The 24,185-nt window shown below is 40.2% G+C and overlaps 1 protein-coding gene across 4 annotated transcripts in view; it reads left to right on the plus strand.

The window, feature by feature from the left end:
* The first annotated feature begins 1,383 nt into the window (after window positions 1–1,383).
* Window positions 1,384–24,185, plus strand: part of NRCAM (neuronal cell adhesion molecule) — a 141,565-nt gene continuing 118,763 nt past the window's right edge. For all 4 annotated transcript variants that reach the window (XM_085219535.1, XM_085219552.1, XM_085219543.1 and 1 more), the window contains exon 1: window positions 1,384–1,551. The gene's annotated coding sequence lies outside the window, so the exon portion shown is untranslated. The remainder of the gene's footprint in view (window positions 1,552–24,185) is intronic.

Consider the following 24,185-nt stretch of genomic DNA (forward strand, 5'->3'; position numbering starts at 1 on the left):
CATCTGTTATTCATCCGGAGTGCTGTTTTTCAGTAGGTCAGCTGTTCAGATTTAACTCGACAGCGTCATAACTGGTTCTCTGCAGAGATACGGGATGAGAGCTTTTTGTTTACCTTGGGCATTGTGTTTTGCACTGTTAAGTAAGTTATCATCGCGGAGTTCACCTTGAGAGCTGCTTCCTGAAGCACATAACGAAGAGTTAACCACTATGAAAGCGTCCACCTCGCAGACCACAAAAGGGTGTTCCTAAAATGGCTGGTAGTACACTCAGCAGTTAATCATGTTTATCACGTGTTATACACAGTCTTGGATTAATTTTGAGCAATATTGAGCATAGCCTACAAGATTCTCAAAACGATATTGTAACGCTTTCTGATCGCTATTAAATGAGCTGCAGGATGTGAAAGGGAAGCGCAGATGTGCACTGCGAGCACACCTTGATTGAGATGTGCCTTCAACAGAGCGGTCTATGTGAAATAGGAATCAGAACAGGCTGGAATATAGGAAACAAGCTGTAAAGGGAGGTGGTAGAATCACCGTCCACAAAACGTGGAGACACTGAGGGACAGGGTTAGTGGGCACGGTGGTGGTGGATTGGACCAGATGGTCTTAGCAGTCTTTTCGTATGAAACAACCCTCAGTTGAGACTTTCCTCCAGCAGCTCTGACTCACAGCCGCTCCCTCAGTGCCCGCACCTCAGCGCCCGGCATCCCGAACCCGCGCGCTGGGAGTTCGGACGCGGTCGTGCCGCGGCCCTGTCCGTGCGGCAGCGCCAATCCGGGCCTCCGTCCTCCCACAGCCAGCCTCGTTACTGTATTGTTGTACCCGGGGTGGCCGGAGTTCCTGGCTGAGGTCCTGCGAACACCCGTGTTTAACTGCACGCATGGGAGCAGCGCTGCCGAGCTCAATGGGACTATTCTCGAGCGTAAAATAATACCCTTGTCTCTCGTTTGGGAACTTGCTGAGACCGTCTATTTAGAGGGGCACTGCCGGGCTAAAATAATGCCTCTATTTAAAACGACGGCATCGCCCGGGCCCGCACGGTGGGGGGGGTTGGAGGGAGGGCTGCCCCGCGGCGGTCCGGGTTCCCCACCCGGACGAAGACGGGGGGACGGACGGGCGGCGGCCGCCCGCGCAGATACCCGTGGAGACCGCTCCGGTCCGCTCCGGGGATCCTCCCGATCTCCCGAAGGCCCGCAACCAGGCCGGTTTCACGGCCCGCTGTCTCCGGTACTAAAGGGAGCGGGGCGCTGCCCAAGATGGAGGCCGCCGCCCCTCCACCTCAGGTGCGACGGACCCGCGCGGCGGCCGCAGCGCCGTCCCCGCTCCCTTCTCCGGTCGTCGCGCGCGCTAGCGCAGGCGCGCTCCTTCCCCGCCCCCCGCGGGAGCGCGCGCCCCGGTACGGCGGGGCGGGGGCGGCGGGGAGGTGATAGGCGCGGGAGCGCGCCCGCCGCCGCTCTTCTCGCCGGGCTGCCGGGCGTGCGGCAGTAGGAGGCGCGCGGCCGCGGGTCTCCATCGACCGTCTCTCTGGCAGAGGGGCCGCAGTTTCCCGTGAGTACCGGACCGTCCACCTCACCCGGCCCCGACGGCGGGTTGCTGAGCGGGAGCTGCCCCCCGGGCCGGGTGCGGAGCGGAGCCCGGCGGCAGGTGCCCGGCTCGAAGCACCTGGCGGGGAGGCGGCGGCAGCTCGGGCTGCAGGTGCGGGAGGCGGGCGACGTAGGTGGCCGCTGCCGGCGAGGAGGGGCGCGGCGGGCCCGGTTGTGAGGCTGCAGAGCGGCCCGGCTCGGCTCGGCTCGGCTCGGCGTGTGGCGGCGATTCCACCCGGCGCGGCCCCCGCCCGGTGCCCGGAGGTCGCCATTTCGCGCTCGGCGGCGGCCGGGAGCTGTCTGTGCTGAAGTGCCGGCAGCGGTCGCCGCGCCGCTCCGCCGGCGGCAGCCCCAGGTGAGCCCCGCAGCGGTCCCGGCCGGAACCGCCCCCGCACGGCTCTCTGTGCCGCCTCCCGCTGCTGCTGGCGGGGTAAGGGATGAAGGGAGCCGGAGAGGGGTCGGAGTGCGCGGTGTCCAAGCGTCTGGTGGCAACCGGCATAGAAAATGGCAACGAGAGCGTGAGCAGCAGTGCACCTGCTGTTCGGTTATAAAGTCATCATTAAGTGAGCGTTCTGCTCAACTTTCCGGCACGGTGCTGTTAGTTCTGAAGTCTGAAATGCGGTTACGATCCGTCTCGGAAGCCTGGGTTTAGGCGCTATCTGATTAATGAGGGCAAGCTGTTTAAATATTGAAGCTCGCGGTATTCCAGCCCAGTCAATAGGGCTGTTCCACACCAACAAATGCAGCGTGACAGCAGTGTTGTTCCTTAGCTGGCTGAGTGGGGAGATAAAATAATGTAGAATGGGATGTGTTGCTCTGTGGTGAGATCTGCAGACCGTGGTCTGTGGTCCTTCTGTTTGTAAATATCCTCTTCTTCATTCTTTCTTTAAACTAACCTTCTGCTGAGCCTAGAAGCCAACTGCCTGGCTTTCTGTTCCTGTGCTGTTGTATGCTTAGAAAAGGTAGATGAAACATGAAAAGAACTTCACTGAATCTAACAGGTGCAATATTAATTGTTTCTGCTTCTTCCATTATTTGGCACAATCAGTGTGGTCGCTTCTGGGTCGTAATTGTATGGGGCTGTGCGTGCAGTAGGTCAGTGTGCAACACCAGAAGGCATCTGGACTTCACATTGAGTTGGAAAGTGGCGTGGATGCCAAGAGGTGCATCTGCAGGTTTTTTTGTTGTTGTTGTTGTTTTTGTTTTTTTTGGCAAACAGTATCAGCTGTCAGAGAAACCATAGTGTGACATACTACCTCAAAGCACACGCAAGTCAGAAAGCTGACATTCTGATTTTTGTCTAATCTGATAATTTGTGTGTGCGTGCACTTCATGCATTTCACAGAATCATAGGGTTTGGAAGGGACCTCTGGAGAACATCTAGTCCAACCCCCTGCTAAAGCAGATCCTTACAGGTTACGATAGGTTTCTTTAGTTGATGTCTGTCCTTACTTTAGAATATGAACTGCAAAGCAAGAAATCAGAGTTGCTAAAGAGCCGAAGTCTGTGGAGATTATTTATCTGAATTTAGAAACACTTTGATATTCTCTTGGGTGTTTGAAAACAGTTGTTGAACTGTATCAATACGGTTAGCAAAGAGTGTTTTGAGAATACTGAATTTAAAAGCAAACCAAGCAAACCCCAACAGGAAATGGCTTAGTGGTGAGAGAACCCAGGATCCGTTGAATGAATTTGTATTCTGGATTGTGCAAAGGAGATTTAGCTAAAGGAAAGCTGTACAGCTGTGTGTCAGCATCAGATGATGTGGCTGTGTGTACCAGCTGGTGCTGATGATGAGGCTAAAGCCCTCTTCATAACTCAGAGTAAAGCCACAATTAATCATCCTCGCATTAGTACTTTGTTCTGTAATTAGTCTCACTGGTTACAGTAAAAATGTTCAAAAGTAATCATGCTTAAGGTGAGGGAGATCACCAGAACCTGATCTTTAGTTATTGTTCCTAATCTTCTCGCAGAAAGGGTAATGTTTATCACACTCACTGCAGAGCTGGTTTGCAAAAGATGATTTTAGAATGGAAGTCCGACTTCCTAAAATGGTCTTTATTGTCAGGCATGACACGAGGTAACAGATCCAGTGGTACTTACTCATATCTCCTAATAGCGCCCTGTGCTTTGGTCTTTCTCTCTGGCACTCAGAAGGGCAATGGCAGAAGTGTTAATAACCGAACTGCAGTTTCCTGGAGTTAATGAGGCATCTCTCTAACTGACACTCCTTATTGGTTTGAGGATTCCTATTTTGAGCCAGGAAAAGGTGATGCAAGTCTCCCTGTTCTTCTTGGTGAAGTGCATCTCCGTAATATCTGGATATAAAATGTACTGAGTGTGTTAAGGACTTAGGGGAGTTGTTGGTAGAGCTCAGATGGCTCAGTCAGCCTGAAACCCAAATCTGCTGTTTGCAGCTGTGGAACTGCTGTTCTCTTTTGTTTTATTTGGTTGTCCCAAATCACCTTGGGCTGTAATTATTTACCTGCCAATGTATCTGAAGTATGCAATAAATATATCCTGTGAAAACCAAGTAGTACAGTTTAAATTTGTCATTCTTTATGAAATGAATTTGTAAAATGGGAAGCTGTACAGAGACAGTACATGCCAGTAATGTAAGCCGAGGGAATAATGTAGGAGGCTGTCTGCTGGGCAATATGCAGTGAATCTGATTTTGCCTTCCTGAGTGGGCTGATAGTATTCAAAAAATTCTGTTATACTTTCTCTGCAGTGATAATTTGCTGCATTTTAAATTAGTGAGTATGTTTATTGCCTATTTGCTTTAGTATTAAAGGTACTGTAATTTAATGGATTTATGAATATTGTGTTGGTTTTTTTTTTTTTTTTTAATACTAAAGAATTTTGGAAAGAGTTAATTGTCAATAATAAGGGTAGCATGATTTGTCTTGAGTTTTGCCCTACTGCTTGTATAGAAGAAAAATATAGTTGCAAACTGGCTGCATTGCTTTCTTCTGAGCTACTGAGGGCTGGCTGGGCTTTCAGTTATTTACCTCCATAGAAAACTGGAAGGAAAAAAGTGAACAAAGGAGGTCTGTTTTGCCTGTCCCACTTGCTGGGCTGTTGTCTTTGCCCTTTTCAGTGAAGAAGGGGGTAGAGCTGGGTCAGAGTTGAAGAACACTGAAAAGGAATTCAAGTCTCATATTGAAATGTGAACGATAGCTTAGTTTGAGAGCTGAACACGCTTGTTTGAGTTGGAGTTTTTCTATCTGTGGGAGCTGTAACTGACAGCTGGTGATGGACTGTCGTATTGACTGCTGCAAGGTGCAGCTAGATGTGCGCTCAGGCCCTGATTAAGACGCTCAGTAAACAAGTACATATCTGATGAGACGATTAATACCGGAGATAGTGATGCTAGACAGTGTGCAACACTAGACACTTGATTGTGTGAGTTAAGGGCAAGCCCCTGCAGCTGGCACACATTCAGGCTTGCTTGTCTAGCCTAATTGCATTGCAAATACCTCTCTGGATTGCTCTGTAGCTTCTCCCTTCTCCTAAGTGTTGAATAAGTGCAGAAGTGTTCATCTGGATCTTCTATTAACTGTTATAAGAGGCTTTCAGTTTTGTTTTGTTTTGTTGTATGAATCAGGATAAATGTATCTTACTATTCACTTTGTGAATGCACTGTTTTCCTACACTGTTTTGGTTTTGAAATGGCTCAATTCATAATGTGATTACAGCTTTCCCCTTGTTAACTTTTTAGTATGGAAGCATATCAGCTTGAATTATAAAATGTTTCTGTAAAAGCTCACAGTACCCCCATTCTACTTTAAGCCACTGAACTTTATAGAAAAAGCAGCATTTCATGCAGAGCATCTCAGATGCACAAAAATAGCCAAGCGAGGAAAAAAAGGCCAGTTCAATTTGTAAGGACGTGATAACTTTAAAAAACAGACACATTAGAAAGGATCTAGCTGTCTGGATGGTCAATTAGAGCGGACAAAGTTAGCACTGATGTAGTGTCTGTAAATTCTTGTGTAAGGCTGCTGAATTTGGATGAGGTCTAGTGGGAATGCAGGTGTTCTCATACTTGGTCTGCACCATTAGGTGTACATGACCTTTTAATTTCCTCTGGTTTGAAGCGTGTAATTCTTACTGTTTAACATCTTGTTTGAGGAAAACAAAAGATATCTTGCATAACCAGGAAGTTTTGAATCTGTCTTTGGCTGAATAATAGGTTCCCCTGATCAGTCATCGAAAGTGTTACTATACCACGTCCATGTTACTGAAGTGTGGGCCTGACAGTGCTTATACATTAATATGGATATATCTTTTTTGTGTGTGTGTCTTTCTGAACTATAACTTTCACTTCCAACTTCCTGTGCTCAATGTTGCATTTGTCCAACTTGAGTCTGAGAGCTTATGTGAAGGAGTTGCCTTTTCAGTGTCACAAACCTGTGTAGGTTTGTATATGTGTATATAGGCATTGTGTATGGTCAATTGGTGCAAAAAAACAACTGTTGTGCAAGAAGTGGGGTTACAGAACACTTCTGCAGCTGGAGAAAAATGCAATGGATTTAACTGCATATGTATAGGTACTGGTCAAGGGAAGCCTTCCAGCTGAAAGTTGTGCTGCAGCATAGGCAAAATAGTAGAAATGGACGAAACGCTAACCAAGAGGCTGACTAAGGTGATGAATTAGGAACAAAATCCACGAGGAGGACAAACGTATGAATAAAAGGATGAAGAAAAAATCTGTCACAGTTTTTCATTAAGAAAAAAAAAAGTTGTAGAAAGGAGTGATTTGGGAAAAAATATCACTGGAAGACTTAGATGAAAGACAACAGTAGAATAGTCAGGGAACATACATGCAACTTGTGTACTTATTAAAAGGGATTTTCAAGAGTATTTTAAAATGCCAGCTGGTTCAGTTTCATTTTATCAGTAGTCTCACACACTACATGTTACCCTCGGTGGTAGGATAGGCAGTCCTCTTTCCTGCTCTGAGAGATTGTGTCTAGAAGGACTAAAAAGTGCAGCTGCCTATCCTGCTGCTGTTCACATCTCTAGGTTAATCAAAATACAGGAGGTAACCGATGCCTTCCTCATTCTAATCTCTGTGGAATATGAGCAAGACAAACATGTCGTCGCTATTCTTTGGGTGGGATAACGAGGTCTAGTGAGTAGGTTACTGCTGCTTTGGATAAGCTGGAGACTGTAAGTTCCTGCCTTCAGCCCATTCCACTTATGGACTAATACAGGGGTCTGTAGACAAATGAAATACAACAGGAAGCTTAACCCTGTTGAGTTCTTGCTTTTCCCTTGAAAACTGAAGGTATTTTCTCTTCTTCCTTAGCACAGTGAATTGGTAACTTTGTTGTGATTGTTACATACTATCAAAATCTGGTTCTTGCCTTGGGTGAGATGAGATGGTAATAGGCTGTGCTAGCTATTTTACTGTTTTTTTAATCTATTATGACTGAGTATGTATATATATATATATATAATATATATATATATATATATATAACTATATGTATATAGTTTTTACTGAAGCTCAGAAAAGGAAGCTGCATTTCTTTTCCTTTCTTTCAAATTGCATGGGACTTGAGTGAGTTTACAACAAGGGAGAGAAAATAATAGAAATAGAAGCCTATTGTGGTTCTCGTTGTGTCTTGGAGCAGTAAGCTTTGTGTTCTGGGTCCAGCTGTTCTGAAGAGCTCTGTTTGCTATGGACTGTGAACCTTTTTAATTTGCCAACAATTCAATGGCTCCCGTAATTAGGTGTATCCTCTATCACATTAGAGTGACAGGTTGTGAATTCATTTTTGAGCAAAATGAAAATCCAGAGCAGGTAACTATAATGCCAGAGTCCGTACCATAATGTGCCGCATGGTCTTGGGGTTGTTGTGTTCTGAGTGATTTGTGGCTTTCTCTAGGGTGCAGTGGGAATCATTCTAGCATTACAGTGGTCCAGTGTGTAAGTCGTGATAACTAGGGCCTTGTCACCTGAAAAGTTGGACTGGACATGGGGTTTTCCATCTGGTGAAAAGATCCCAACCTTTGTTAACCACAGTATTTGTGATTGGTCTATGCTAAAGTTCAGAGACCCCAAAAGGCAAGGAATACCTGCAGTGAAGGTGGAAGGGAAGGATATGTCCTTGGTTGGGGCTATCACACATAATTCATGGTTATCTGAACTCTTTCTAGTGCAAATGCCATGTTACTCTTGCCTGGGCATAGGTTTGTAGGGGTCGATGAGGACAATTACTGCTCATGATGACCCAGTCCAAGTAATGCTACAGGGGTGTCTTTTTGTGTGTGTGTGAAAGAACTCCCTCTTCTTATCAAAACTGGTTGTACTTTGTTTGATATGCTTTTCTCTGCTCCTGTGTAGGTTTTGGTTACACACTTAATGCAACAAACGAAACTAATTTCAATGGTTTGTGTTCACATGCCAAATGTGTTTTGAATCATTTTGAAGATTGTCTGTGTGGCTTTTGGCGTATCTAATGCCTATAAAAACATCAAATAATGAGGGAGAGGGATTGCCACCTACTTCTTCTCTGAAGATGAATGTTTAGAGCTGGGAAACAATTTTCTCTAACTTCTTCCTGGTTGTATAATACCATGAAAATAAGGGATTTGAATGACTGTTCCTCCGTTACTTGAAATAACATATCTGTTAGAAAAACAGTGTTAATAACTGAGTAAAAGACAATGAATTATCCTTACCAATTGAATGTTTTTTGTCTGCATTGATCTTGCATGATAGACATCAAAGAAGTTTCTGTAGTAGTGTAAATCTGAAACCTTGATGTGCGCATCCTTTCTTAAACATCCTGCAAGAAGCTCAAGGTGGCTGAAAGCTAACAACGTTAGACCTTGCATTTTATAGAACTGCCACATGCATTTGTAACTTAGAGGGAGGAAAAAAAAAAATAAAAATCTGGAAAACAGTGAAGGTGACCAGCAGAGGGCGGGCATATTGTTTATGAAGCACAAAATAAATTCTTAGAAAGGAGATTGTCTATGCATGTGAAAATACAAGGAAATAGAAAGTGAATGAATAACATACTATAAATGCATAGAATGTCTGAAGTATTATACAAATGCTATTATGTTTTGTTAGTATAAGGTGAAAGTCAATATATCTGCTTATAGCTGGTCTGTGGTTGTGCACTCATACAAAGGAAGCCAGAAAAACAGGTCATTATATCACTGAATCCAATAACTTTAATTAAAGTACATTTTTATGTCCATCATCATTTGAAAATGACAAGTATATCCCTTTCTCAATAGTTTTTCTCTTGCAGTTAAAGAATAATTTAATTCTGTCTTCATGTTATTGCAAAGATCCCCCAACATTTGCATGTTCTACTACTTTTTATTAGTAGTAACACTTAGGTTCTTTAGAGCATCTAATTTTGCTTCTTAGAGTATCATGGAAAATGTTTAACATTATGGGCCTCAGGTTAAGTACTTCAATGGAAGTAGCCTTTTTCAGGAGTTTTGAACTGTAATTCGTAGTGAAAGGTGATGTTCAGTCATTTTATGTAGCCTTCCTGCTACAAATGCAGGATCCTGATTAAAGCATGTTGTGTGTTTGCCTTTACTGTGTCTTATACCTTCTCAAGTCACAGTGATAGTCATTCGTGGAATTATTTTCTTCTAGGCTGCTTTATTAAGGAAAGCAACAATATTCTTTATCCTGTGGTTTCAAACTCACAGGATTTATTCTTTAGAGGCAAATCTTAAGAGCTTTCCTTGTTTTCTGAGGTCTTGATTCTGCGTGTTTTGGGAGTGAAGCATCATCAAGATAACCTTAAATGCTGCCCTAGATTTCTAATTTCCCTGCTGTTGCTTCCAGCAGGCACATTTCTCTTAACAGCAGGATCTCTGGAGAAGCTATTTCTATGGTTGTTTACAGATATCATTCTCAAAACTTCCGCTGGAGGAATTTTTCTCCCAGTTAGTTCTAAGATTTTATGTACTATGTACTACTTTACAATCTTCTCCTCCACTTGGCATTGAAATATGGAATTGGTTTTTCATAGCATTCAGGAAGATGTCCTGGCAGAATTGGCAGCATCAAATACTCAAGAGTATCACTGGAATTCATGATTTATTAAGATTTGCATCTTCATAGTTCAGTTCGCTAATGTGTCCTAGCTTTTTTTTTTTCCCAGAAGCTGAGCAGCATCCAAAAGTAAACCTGACTTGCTCTGAATAATTGTTCAACTTTTGCACTTGGCTTTTCAATGCATTGTTGAATTTATGAGACTTTAGCTTCACAGGGGCTGAATTCTGCTGCTTAAGTACAATGAGAGGAACACTACTGCTGAGCTGGCAGTTTGTGTAGTAGAAGTTGGAGAGTCACCTCAAGTAAGGCTGACTGAAGTGGGTAGTAGTTCCTGGGTGCACAGGTGCCACATCTTCAGCTCACTAACTGTAGAGGCCCAGAAGGCTATGGAGCAGCCTTACAAGAGGTTTTGAAAATTAGGAAGGTAGGGAATGTCAGCAGTAGGTTGGGCATTTGGGGCTGTAACTTGTGTTTTGGTCTCCCAAGCCAGCTGTGTTCTAGCTCTGTGTAGATACATAGGCAGCAGTATACAATATACAAAGGTGAATTATATCAGTATCCTACAATTGACTTTATGCAGTAAAGCCAAGATCTGTGCAGTAAAATAAGTAAGTTGGGAAGGGGCAGAAAGAATGGCTGTTTTGGATCCTGGATGTTTGCTGCCTCAACATTATAATTTGAGAAGGGGATAAAAGAAGTCGAAGAAAGCTGTGCTGTAAGGGGAGGGGCTCATTTCTCTAACATCTGGACCGCTGTGATCTATTCTGAGGTAATACTGGAAAAAGGCTGCACAGGATAAATGCAGCTCAAGCCTAGGGTCATGCATGTTTTGAGACTAAAGGAAATTAGGAGGAGATAATGTGTTACAGGCACAGATCACTTTGAGGGGTGAAATCACAAGCATTGTCTCTCAGCATTCAAACTACAGAAGATGATCAGCTTGAAATGAGATCCTGCTGTTTAATTATGTGAGAATACTTAAATAGGTCACAAAACCAATATTGGTTGCTAAGAGAAAAATCACCTTTTCTATACAGTGTAAAAACTCTTAGCAAGGGTCTCTCTTGTAAACTCGGTATAATACACGTTTAAGATCTTAATAGTAGCAAAGCTGGAGTGGACTGCATCTTAACAAAAGAACCTGTTTCTCAAAAGATGCAGAATAATGTTGCTCCCTGAGGTTGTGTGTTGACTTACCCTGAATGGTAAAGGATGGGGTGAGATATCTCTTTCTGAAAGCACATCTATAAAAATTGTTGAATATTTACTTTCATTAGAAGTTTTTTCAGTTGTTATGGGGAGTAATTTATAATTTACTGTAGTGATCTAATGCACTGCTTTGAACTGATTTTTTTTTTATTATTAAAAAGTAGAATTCAGATTAGTGTAATTATGAATTTGCATTTCATAATGCATTATCTAATTACGTTCATTTAATTTTTCTCCAATTTAAATATTAATTTTGTTTGATTAAAAACAAATTGTGTTCATCTTGCATTGAAGTATGACTTGGAAATTAAAACTTACGTATTTTAAAATATATTGCTGCTCAGTATTAATTCCAAAGACTTGTGCAGTATCCAGAAGGAAACACTTGCAATTCTTAAGTAGCATCCAGAAGATTGGGGTTCCCTGTCGTCTTTATCCCTGTTCATACCATCTTAAGGTAGTGATTTTTACTTATTTATTTTTACCTGCTATTCAGGCATAGGCGAGTATTTAATAGTAATTAATAGTGTGTAAATCGTACTTTGTGTGCAGTTGTGTAATAGTAAGCATAGAACTATAAAACAGAACTTCAAGGTTCCTTTTAAGAAGGCTTACAGTCTTAAATATAATTAGACCGCCAGACTTTGAAGTAAATATTTTAAGAACTTTGCTGTATAATGACTCCAGAGTTTTAATATAAAATGATTCTGCTAATTTCTGTATGTTCATTGAGGCTGTGGCTGTCTAGTATGCTACTAGGCACAATCAGATGGTAATTGATGATTGCTGTTCAAAGATACAGTTAATGAGTACAAGGGAAAATGGTTTTATAGCACTTATGTTTAAAAAACAAAACAACAACATTAAAGCTAGCTCCATTAAATATGTTAACATGTTGTTATTCTACTGTTCTACATCAGAGTTTAAAAATACTCTGAAGGAATGTCTGCTTTTCGTATTTCTCTTTCAGGAGCATTTCATGTAACATATCTAGCTTGTCAAAAGTGTTCTTTGCATTAAAGAAGCTAGATTTCAGTTTTTTAATCTTATTGGGGATGTGACATGGAAGACTTGTATTTATACCCCTCTACTTTAATTCTGAATAGTGCTTCATTAGTGGAAAGCAAACAACTATGTTGTAAAGAAAATATCCTTCATGGATGGTTTAGCAAGATGGCACCATTGTATGGCTTGGAGAGCCAGAATGGCCAGATTATCCACAATAGCTTCATCCTACATGTGAATGAATGATATTCTGCTGCCTATATTCAAATTATTAATTAGATTGATAAATACAATATCTGATGACAGAAAAATGAGTTTTGACTTCATTATATTTTCAAGAGAGGTGGGGTGGGGGAAGGCTTCTTGTACATCCAATCAGCTGTCCTGAAAATTGTTAGTGGTTTTGATGTTACACTGGCAATTTGTAATATTAGAAGTAGCATAATGTAGTAGCTTTTTATTTGAAGCTATCCACTGTATGTATTTCTGTTTGTTCTCAAACATATGTTCAGGCCTGGGTCAACCAGCACAAGAAAGACATGGAGCTCTTGGAACAAGTCCAGAGGAGGCTCACTAAGATGATTGGAGGGCTGGAGCACCTCTCCTATGAGGAAAGATTGAGGGAACTGGGCTTGTTTAGCTTGGAGAACAGAAGGCTCTGGGGAGACCTCATTGCAGCCTTCCAGTCCTTGAAGGGAGCTTATAAACAGGAGGGGAAATGCCTGTTTATGAGGGTGGATAGTAATAGGACAAGGGGGAATGGTTTTAAACTGAGACAGGGGAGGTTTAGGTTAAATATTAGGAGGAAGTTTTTTCACGCAGAGGGTGGTGAGGCACTGGAACAGGTTGCCCAAGGAGGTTGTGGATGCTCCATCCCTGGAGGCATTCAAGGCCAGGCTGGATGTGGCTCTGGGCAGCCTGGTCCGGTGGTTCGCAACCCTGCACATGGCAGGAAGGATTGAAACCAGATGATCATTGTGGTCCTTTTCAACCCAGCCCATTCTATGATTCTATGATATGGTTGCTGTTAACGTTAGTTTATTTGGATTTCGGAATATAACCATTTTTCTGGTTATATATTAACTGTACTATGAATGTGGAAATGCCCAACTTGGCTTTCCTGTGAGCAAGTTTAAGCCAGAAAGCAATATTGTCTGATTTTTTTTTTTTTTTTTTTTAAGTCAGTACTATTAAGTACATTTGCCTGCTCATAGTCAACATCATAACTGATCTGTTTTTTATTCTGTATTATCTGACCCCTGGGTTGACATAAACTGTGCTGTTTAAGGTTGGGTAAATGAAAGTGTGAATGACACTTGACAAATAATGACAATATGGCACATCAGTTTTGGTTCCCAGTGGCTCCTAGGGTGCAGCTTCTCTGCAGGAGGCACTGCTATCCATCACTATCAATTCAAGACAATCAGTATAAAGGTCATATCTCAGGATCACTGTTGAAATCACATAACCATGTATTTAAAAGAACAAAAATAAAAAGGCAGCTTGGGTGGTTTGAGATGCAACAGGAGTGATGAAACAGGTTAGATGGGCTAATCTGAAAACCTATAAGTGGCAGATGTAGCTTTTGCTCAGGAAATCTGTCTGGGTAGTATTTTAAAGTAGTTGCTGGTGTTGTGATGCAGTGGCCTTACTTCAAGTATTTTGGGGGGGAGAAAAAAGAAATAAAAAAACAAGTCACCACACAGTCCTCTTTTTTGTTCCTTTTTTTCTCCTCCCTCCATCTGGTGCCATTACTTAAAGACTTTTTTTCATGTAATCTTAGATGGCCGATCAGAAAAAGCCCTTACATAAACTGGGAGTAGTGCCTCGAGGATTAATCTGAACCTTGGATTGGGTTTTTGACCACTTTGTCCTTTAGTTCAATGCAAGTTTGGTAAAAATAAATATTTTTATATATTACGCCAGAATATTTAATCTGGAAACCATTAGGGAAGCAATACAAGTGCAGATGAAGTAAGCTTAATGTGACTTCCAATTTTGGGAAATGATTGTAGCATTTTCCTTGAAAAAGACAATGTAATCCTTTGTCTCCAAATAACTTTCTTAATATTGTTGCATTGTCAAACAGCTGTTTGTTTTAAAATTGAGGTTAAAGTAAGTTGTGGGTTCTGTTCCATAGACTAATGCTCATCTGGAGTATCTAATCTCTCAATCCTTTACTGGATGGCAATAGGAGTCTTCAGCTGGATTAGATAAGATTCCCCAAAACGTTTGCTGTCATTTTTGTGTGATCTGCTTCTGTTGGTTATGTTGACCTTACGTTCAAAATACTTCCCAGCTGTCTTGCACCAATAGAGAAGAATGCTGCGTAACCAGGAACAGTTTAGGCTGCCTTGGGATGTCTCTGGGAGTGTTGGATTCTCAACCTGGGGTTCTAGTTATGCATTTAAGCACATGCTTAACTCTTCTCAGTTGGTCTGTGCGCAGCATGAGCTGCCTGGGCGAACTTCAAGGGTCGCTACAATTCCCATTAGGAGAAGTTCTATAACCATTAGCCTTGGTCCTGGCTGTAAAGGCAGCTGGGAGTGCCATCAGCCACCAGTGTGCCCAGGTTGATCCACGGGCTGGTCTGGGAGACATGACCCACTGCAGTGCTGAGTTAGTGTGCTGGATCTGCACACCAATGCAGGCCTGATACCTGGATCTAATGCATATGTATGGGAAAACAAACAAACAAAACAAACGAACAAACGAAAAAACCTTCTGAATAATATTTATTTATGTAAAATAGTAACTGTATGTCTAAAGAGTAGTTTTTATACTGATGTTTATTACTAACTTTACAGCTGTTGCCACTTACAGCATGTAATATTTCAAATAGAGGATTAATACAACCTGTGAAATTGGAGGTCCTTTTTCTGATGGCAGCAATGGTATAAAAATGTTTTTATCAAGACAGCACAACAGTAAATTTAAGCAGCAGAAAATGCAGCAAGCCTCTGTGCTTTCAGTTGATGGAATCTCTGGGAGAGAGCTGCCGTAAACCTATCCTTCTGCCTTAGGCATCTGCTTTTAGCTGCCGTCAGAGATGAGACCTGCGGCTAGATGGACCTTTGTGGTTATGCAAAGTGAATGCCAGGCTTGGTAGGACACATGGCACTTGTACTTGCAAATTATAGACTTTGACAAGCTAATGATTTGGAAAGCTACTGAACTCTGGAGTACTTCTTGAGAAAAGTTAGCGTAATAATATAACATATCTGTAAACTAAGCACAGAGTGTGTATGTGTATGTATGCTCAGGGTGAATTCCTGTTGGTAGTGAGCCAGCCACCCAGACTCAACTTTGTTACAAGCATTTTGCTTCTTAGTGAGAATATGTACTCTCTGAAGACCAATCCAATGAAGTGTTTGTCTTTAATTAAAAGCATTAAGGATTTTGTATCTGATTTGAAATTTGATCTGATGCTCAGCAGAGAGGAAGGCAGCAGTTTAAGGTAGGTGGCTTCCAGAAGGGGTATGTTATCGCTTTGGGGTGATATCACTCAATTCATTTTGGAGCAAGTCTAGAGTCTTCTATGAGTAGATGTTTCAGAGGTATTGGATGCTACGAAATGAATCACTGGTCAGAATTCAAGAGGTATGATAGCATGAAGTTTGATATTAAACTTTCAACTTGAAGTTACAGTTGGCTTTATTGATGGCAAAAATTTGTGTTACTATACCAGCCCACACAGATGTCAGTAATTCACCGAAATGCAAAATCAGACTCTATTTTAATTTCATAGGACAAGTGATGGTTCTCTATATACTAAAAGATTAAACCTCAGTTCATATCACTGTGCTATTATATGGATCTCTAATGATACAGAAGGTCTATTCATAAATAAAAGAAAAAGCTAAAAGCAATTTTAGTGCCATTCCTGCTTTGGATGTTGCATTTATAAATAGAAGACATTGATTTGGTGTCACAAGTATTTTTTTTTAACAGGATTACAAAATACAAATACTATTATGTAAGACAGATTACCTATGGCTTTAATATAGGGTTGTTTTTAGGCCAGAGGCTACATTTTGCTCGGTTATATGTATTTGTTTATAACCAAGCACATTAGGATTAGGTTTAGCAGGATACCATTTTCCAAATACATAGTATTTTCAGGTTAGATTACTTCATCTTTTAGTTTAAAATTATGAACTTAAACTCTGAATAGTGATTTATTTTCTTCAGTTGTTTTCAATATGGATAGGTTCTTTCATCAGGATCATTTAAAAACAACCTGATTTTTCAATGATAAGTTTGCTTTTCTTCATTGAACCATAGCTTCTTTTCCTGCAGAGAGCCACTTTATTTCAAAACAACATTAAGACCTTATGTATTTCCTGTACATCAGAAAATATGTGGACAAAACATCATTGCACATCAGATCAGTGAAATGTTGATTTTTTTTTTTTTTTTTTTTTGTACTGAACTACAAGGAAAACTGTACTAGCAGTTGAATTCCAAATAATTTATAAAAGGATTCATGCATGCAGTACTGCAAGTTCTTGACCTTTTAGTGAATGAAATTTCAGGAAGCTTACATAGCTGGCACAGAATAGCTTCATGTGACTCTACATTGTTGTCATTGCTTTATTCTCTGAATGCCTGAAATGTGCCACTCCCTATTGGATGGGCAGAAGAAAGTCTTTTACAAAGGTAGTGTTTCCTTTTGGAAAGCTGAAATCTTTGAAGTATTCAGAGATGGCCTCTATTCACTACTAACCTACTAACAGATTTAGTTAAAACAAACAAGAAAAACAACCCCTCCTCAAAAAAACCCCCACAAATCAAAAAACAAACAACAAAAAAAACTTTCAATTTTTCCATTTCCCTATGACTTATACTTAGTTTCATTCAAATATATTGACATCTTCTAGTTCGAGCACTGAGGTTTCTTCCAAAGCTTCTCTTACCCAGGCATTTTCCCACTAAGTAAAGTATTTTCTGAATGACAAGATATAGTACACGAAGGAAAAGGAGGAAAGGATTTAAGCAGTGGTGAAAAGTTACTATTGCACATACACAAACAAAAAATAGTTATAGTTAGCATTTTAGGACGTTCTTTTGAAATTCCCTCATTTTATAGGTTTTCTTGTTTTGTGACTTTTGTATCTCTTATTACAGTGAGGTACTTTTCCCATTGGCTTAGTTTTCTTTTCTGCAGAGCTCTGTTCTAGGAGTACTGAAAACATGGCTTCCACATGTTACAGGTGATAAGAAGCTTGAATATTATGTAGATGATCAGTCTACGTTCTTAGAAGATGAATTCTTGTAGCATTTTCAATTTGCCTTTTCTGAGCAGCATTTGGATGGATCCTGATATGTTCTAGAGGGGATGATCCTTGTTTCTGAGAGATTTGAGAAGCAGAGTGCTGACTTTGAGGACTTTTATGGTGGTGATAATTTCTGGTAAAAAATTGGCTGGACGGGCATCTTAAGAAAAGTTCCTTTTGCGTGATTACATTCACGTTATACCTCAAAGAGATAAAAATACAATGGAGTTTGAAGGTCGATGTTCTTTAAATACCAAGGAAGCAGCTGAGAAAGCCCATGGCTTCCTGCTAAGCTCAGCTCTCTCTCTACCCCTCAGTTTTAAGTAGACAGGAATTAGTCCTGGAGACATTGTGCACTGAGTTATTAAATGACAATCTGATCAAGGACACAGCTGTGATTTGTATGACTTTCACATCTCTCTCTTCGTATATGTGAGACTAGTGGGAGTGACATTCTCTTGTTGTCTTTATGGTCTCTTTTGGTCCTCAAGTGCTGAAAAGAAGAAGAGGGATAGTATTTGGGAGGGGAGAATGAAATCTTTATGAAGTCATTTGTCAGCTTGCTCCAGGCAGTAGTGAGGCAGTCATTTTCTTTAGTTTAAAATGAAATGGGATTATTCACAGTGGTGGCTGAGTGTATTTCAGTAACTCCGTCCTCAAATGAGGTTTGTTTTTTTTTTTTGTAGTTCTTTTCTCTTCTGTGCTCGCACACTAGCCCCAGACATTTTCCGTGTTCTCTTCTGATGGCATTTGAGCAAACAAAATTTTTTCAGTAGGTTATGTGACAAAAGTTATTAAAGTAAGTACATAAAGTTGTATTTTGAGGTGTCAGCTTTGAAATATCTCAAAAATACACACAATATAGACTAATCAAGCTCTGTGTCTGTTCTTGTTTGTTGTGCTATACCTATGGACCATGAGTTCTCGATGAGACCAGGCTGTTCATTTCTTCTTAATCTGCATGGTTCAGAAGTAAGATGCTTAAGCAAGCTTTATAAAATATTAAAAAATAAATTGAAAGTGGGAGAGAATAGTAACAGCTGTATGATATGAACACTAATGTCTCCTCTTTGATGGTTTATCATTAGTACACTTGTTAAACTTGATCAATAAAGCTGTTTCCTGTGGTAAATAACCCATGGAATACGGTGAAATGAGAGAAATGCATGCAATGGCAAGCTCTTCTCTGTATTATTACTCTCTTCCTGCTACATCCTCAGCTGTTCTGAATGGGAAGGATAGAAAGAGAGAGACTACCTCTGTGAAGTGGTCTGTGCAGACCACTGCCAAATGTTTTCTGTGCTGAGCCTACTGAATTAGTTAAAGGTGAAATGACAGATGCTGAATGCTTGTGAAAAATCAAAATGATCATTTCATTTCACAGAACTTAGGTAATTACCCAGGCCTTGAACAGTAGGAAATTATTGAAAATCTACATGTATTTTTACTTATATAAGTATATGGCAGGTTTTTTTTGTTGGCTTGTTTTTGTTCTTCTGGAAGATTATATTGCAGAATCCTTGGAATGGGAGAAATCCTGTAGTTAGTAAGGTGAGGAATAAAACATTTATGTTTGGAAAGCTGATATTTCATTTTCTACAGAAGTTATGTCTTGTGGTCACTTGTGTCTAGAACATTACATTTTTCTGTAATATTTTCTTGGTGTTCTTTATTTTCAGAGTGAAGTCTATGAATATTGCCCTTGTGTGTGCATCTTTCCAGAAACATAATTTTTACTGCAGTTGAAGTAAAACCTAGGTCCAGCATCAGTTTTTTAAATCAAAAAACGTACTTTGTCGTGTCTGGTGTTACTCTAGGCCTTACTAGAAGGATAACTAAAACTACAATTTACGTTGATTCTGAATTAATCCATTCTGTAATTTGATGCAAGAAGCTGATATTCTCATGGGATTATAACCTCCTTCATAATGAACCAGTTTTCTTTTTTCTATCAATCACGTATGCATACGTTTTTTTCTGTGACATTTGGAATTATGAAGTCTTTGATTACAAGATTTCCTAGTCCTTATAGCAATGACTACAATAGATGATATATACAGATATTTAATCTCCACACGTGGCTTGACATTTCTTGGTTTTGAATGCTTTCATCCCTGTCAAATTTGGTATTTATTAATGAAATAATTTAGTTTTAGGATTGATTTCCACCCTCTTCCTCCTTGCTCTGCCTCTCCTCCCCGCCCTCCCCCCCCATTTAAAAATAACTTATTAAAAATGTTTTTTTAAAGACTCATTGATTTTGGTTACTGGCTAATCCTGAAGAATGAATAAGACTCTCTTGATCTAGAATAAAAGATCTACTGGCATAACACAGCCTGAAACTTCTCATGGGTGCCACATGCTCCAAAACTAAGTATGTCTGCCCGTCTTGCCTACAAATGCAAATCACCGTGATGAATCCAAGGCTCAGAGATGATGTAGCCGTTGGCTGTTACTGCTAGTTCTTGACCTTTCCAGTGTGTACCCTGAAATATGCGCTAGGGGAATATGTGTGAAACGTCACTAAGATGGAACAGCAGAAAAGAAGTGGTGAGTGCTTCCTAAGAGATACTGCTGCTGAATGAAGTGTTCCTGTCCTCTATCGCCTATGGACTCACAAAGCTACATATGTTGGCTTCTGCCTCATTACTTTGTATGACTCCTTATAGTCCTCTGTGCTGTCTCTTGGTCTCTCTGAGTGATCTGCAGAGTGCCTGTGCCACAGGCATGCCTAGTATGAAGCACAGATGCAAGGAGGAGGCTTGACTTCCTCAAGTCAGAAATTCTTTCCCTTTCTTCAGGCTGATACAGAGAGGGGGTAAACATAATAGATAACTGTGGAGTGACACCTGTTGCTTTCCACCATGTTCTTACCCCATCAGCTCATTTGAGTGCAAGGAGGTTGAATGCCTCCTTTTCAGGAAGAACCAGTGGTCTGGCAGCTCCAGAAAAGTCAGCTCGTGGATGGATTTAATCTTTGTTTGAAGAGGCTGATACGGGTGCCTGACCAAATGGTCATGGGTTTGCTTTATGCTGTGGATATGTCAATACTCTTGGCCTTGTTTCCTGAAGCTGTTTTAAACCAGTGTGACCCAAACTACTGCATACTCAGCCCATTCTAAGAACTCAGACAGTTAGCTATAGATAATATCACCTAATTCCACCATGAAACGATAGGGACTGGGTAGTGAAAAACCTCCTGACAAGAGCTGTTTTGCTTTGAATAATGCGAACGCTGCATCCTCCCAGTGAGCCCAGAGCTATTCCCCCGTAGCCACGGGTCTTTGTTACTGCTTCTGACAGTCTGCATGTCCTTTCAGCAGTGTGATTACCAGAGCGCTGCTGCAGTCAGGCTGAAATGCGAGGTAATCATCTAGCTGATGTCGCTTGCTCCTGCGTGTGGAAAGTTTCTAGAAAGGAAGGTTTAGCTGATTTTATTTTTCAGGCATGCTAGTGGTCAGCGATAAGATATTATAAATACTTTTGCAGATCACTGCTTACTCCAGACCCTCCATCAAAATATGAGGAAAAAACTATATCTCACTATAATACAAGTGCTAAATGTATTGCAGGACAAAGAATGTTTAGCCAAAAACAAACCCAAAACTTTTTTTTGGTGGCAAGCAGTGTCTTTAGTATAATCTCTTCCATAATCATTTTAAGAAAGCAGAGCTTGATTTTTTTTATTTTTTTTTTTTCACTAGTTCATTGTGGCTTTTACAAACGTTACTGAGAAAGTAACTGTGTATTAAACTCAGATTTTCAGACCTCTGTCTGTACAAGAAGGTATCTATTAAGTTTATACATATACATATATATGTGTTACTTCTGATAAGAGAAATAACAAATTCAGTATATGAGGGAAAACTACAAGACTGGAAGATAGCTTTCAAAAATATTGATTTCTAAACCAAGTATTTTTGTTCAATATTAATGTAGCTTATGGAATTATTTTTAAATTATGTGAATATGTAGTTTAAAAGGAGTAGTAAGATAGCATATAAGCTCAAGCATAAACTTATTAGTGCAGTCAATTTTGATAAATAAACAAACTGTTGGGTGAGTGAAGCTGCGTTCATAAATAAGTGAAATAAAGCCAAATATACCTAATAGAAATTGTGATTATTTTAGCCTTCTTTCTCCCAAGCCTCAATTTTAGGCAATTCTGCTTGCTGATTAATGTGTGTGGAAGGGAAGATGAGAAAGAAGGCAAGGTTGGATAAAGGCTGTTGCCTCATCTGGCTCACAGCTGGTGCCATCCCTTTAGGAGAGCTTTGATTGCAATAAGCACGTGCTTTAATTGCCCTGCAAGATGAAAAGGCTGGGGCATTCTATTAGCATCTCTCACATGACAAAATAAAAAAACTGCTTTGCGTGTGTTTCTGACTATTGCTTTAGCTTTCAAATTTTTATTTAAAAATAAGTATTGCAGCTTCCAATCTCCATGAATTTTACACTGAAGTGGTCCAGAAAATTGTGTTATCACTCTGGAATATTTAGTAAAAAGATCCTATTCTGAAGCTTAATAGTTCCTGTCACATTATTTTAGCTTAAATATTTAAAAGTCTTTCTTGCTTTGTTTTTAATGGACAGTCTTGAAAGATATCCATGAAAATTATCACCTTAAGTTGTTCTTTTTTTTTTTCTTTCCTGCCAGTAAGTGCCTTTGTCAGCACACTTCAATACTTAAACATATTTTACACATAGTTAAAGGATTAGCTGGAAATATCTGCTCTTTAAATGTTGTGAAATCTGCTATGTCAGATTACAGGAGATTTCAATTTAACTATGTGCTAGATGAGGAAAACACCTTCTCTTCTTTTCTATGCTTGCTATCTGTTAATTTTGCACCAGTGTCCCCTAAGGACTCTGTAGTGCTGTAGATGAGTCATCTTGTAGTTTTGATCACTTTGGTTAATCTCTTCTGATGTGACTGAAATTTGAAGAAGTGGGTTTTGAGGGATGGCAAATACAACACAGAAAGTATAGATGTATCATGGATTTACGCTATGCAAGCATGTTATGTTTCTCTTTTTTTCCCTAATTCTTGGTTTGCCTTTTTTCACTTAGTGATGAGGGCTGTGCTGATCTTTCTTAGAAATAATAATTTTAAACCTACTATGTCATTCTTGAATTTTTAGAAATTAATTCTGAATCTTTGCCTGAATTACTTCTGCTATTTTATTGTCTACTGGCTTTACACTAAAATTCCTTCCACTATTACTTGAGGTCAGTTCTTGTCTTTACGGTCACAGTACTTTAGGAACACGAGTTGCACCAGGGTTTGGTCTTTCTCCAGATCATTTTTGAATAGATTGAGAAGCATAAGTCTGAGCACAAATCCCTACAAGATTCTGGACAGGCTCCTTTCTTTGTATGGCAGTAGCACCTAGTTAGAATTTTAAAGCTACCCTTCATAGTATAAGTAGAATCAGTAATGGAAGTCCAGCCTTGTACTTGTTCCTCTTCCTTACTTGATGCGTAGTCTGTACTTAGTAACTAGTGTTCAATAGCAATAAATGCTAGTAGACGTTTGCTGTGTTCCTGTTTCCACTGTTTCAATCTTTTTTTGCTTTTGTGTCTTAAAACATGGAGCAGAGTAGTTACACACCAATAGCTCTAAGCTACTGAAACTTGGAACAGGGAACAGGGAATGGAGAAGAGAATGAACAGGAAGTTACATGAACGAAATCTTCATGTAGCAGCATATAAATCAATATGGCTTTTTTTTCTTCCAACAACTAATACTATATAGTAGGATTTTTTTTTTTTTTGTGTGTGTGTGTGTGTGTGTGTGTGTGTAAAGTATTTGGAAGTCTGACAGCTGATTACTTCCATGTTCTTTGATGGTACAGCATCTCTAATGCTTAATTCATACTTTAAAGCAACCCTTTTATAACTTGGAAGGACACGTCCAGACTAGCACTTACAATGATTAATATAAATTATTTTAACTACTGATTGCATAAATTCACATTTCAAAAGCATGTGACTTCTGTATATCAGAGAATGTGCCGATTGTTAAATAACTTTTAAATACAGATGCTTGTTGCACTTCAGTGGTTAGATGTATGTTAATACTTGAAGATAAAAATAATTCTCATTCTTTTTTTGGATGTTACTTGCCTTTGCACTGAAAGAGCAGAAAAACTAACATGTCTCAAACTTGTGAAATAGCAGGGCCTGGGTGTCTGTGTGGAGTGATGGCGTGTCATTGTGGGTGTGTGAGCAGCTCCCAGAATCCAGAAACCTGGGTGTGGAGATGAGGCAAGCAGTGGCATGGATATGATGAGAGCTTCCCAAAAGAGAAATGGAGGATCGTTTCAGTGTTTTCAATTCATTGTTTTGAATACATTTCTGACCTTTTATCAAAATGGCTGTAACTTCAGGACAGTGTGACAAAGTTGTCCTTCTATGCACTCATGCTGAGAAAGCAGACTGATTCAGACTTCTGTTTAAATAGTTGCATGTGTAGAAGTTCTTCTGTTTTTGCAATGTGTCAGTGTTGGACTGGCAGTAATTCTGCTATAGTGTAATCTTTTGGTTTTGTTTTGTTTTGTTTTTCTCTTATGATTCAAGTTTCCAGTAAGTTGCAAATAGGCATCTTTGTTCTTTATTTCCCCCTCCTTCCCTTAGTCTCTGTAAGTATAAGGGTTTCACTGGACAGGACAGTGAGAGAGAATGGACTGTTGGAGAAGCAGAAAATGAAACCTCAGAGCTCTCAAAGGATAAGTAACTGGTAGTGACTAGATAACAAAGGACTTCTTTAAAAGAGTTGTGGGAAAGAAGTGAGAGCGAGAAGTGTTTTCAGCTGTGTTGAGTGAAGGAACTGCAGATTAGAAAGTCATAGAGGGGGGGGAATAAAGGGAACTGGATTGTTGTAAGGAGAAAATTTGAAATAAGAACAAGAAAGTAACCTTTGTAGTGCAACTTCAATGCATTTATATGCTTACTTAGACATTTGCATAAGTGGTCATGAGATTTGAAGTCAACCTTTAGAACAAAATATGTTGTGTTTATTTCTGTATATATTTCTGTTCATTTGAATTGACTTTTGAATGTGCAAAT

Source organism: Meleagris gallopavo, chromosome 1, assembly GCF_905368555.1.
Source record: "Meleagris gallopavo chromosome 1, MGAL_WU_HG_1.1, whole genome shotgun sequence".
Lineage (NCBI taxonomy): Eukaryota > Metazoa > Chordata > Aves > Galliformes > Phasianidae > Meleagris > Meleagris gallopavo.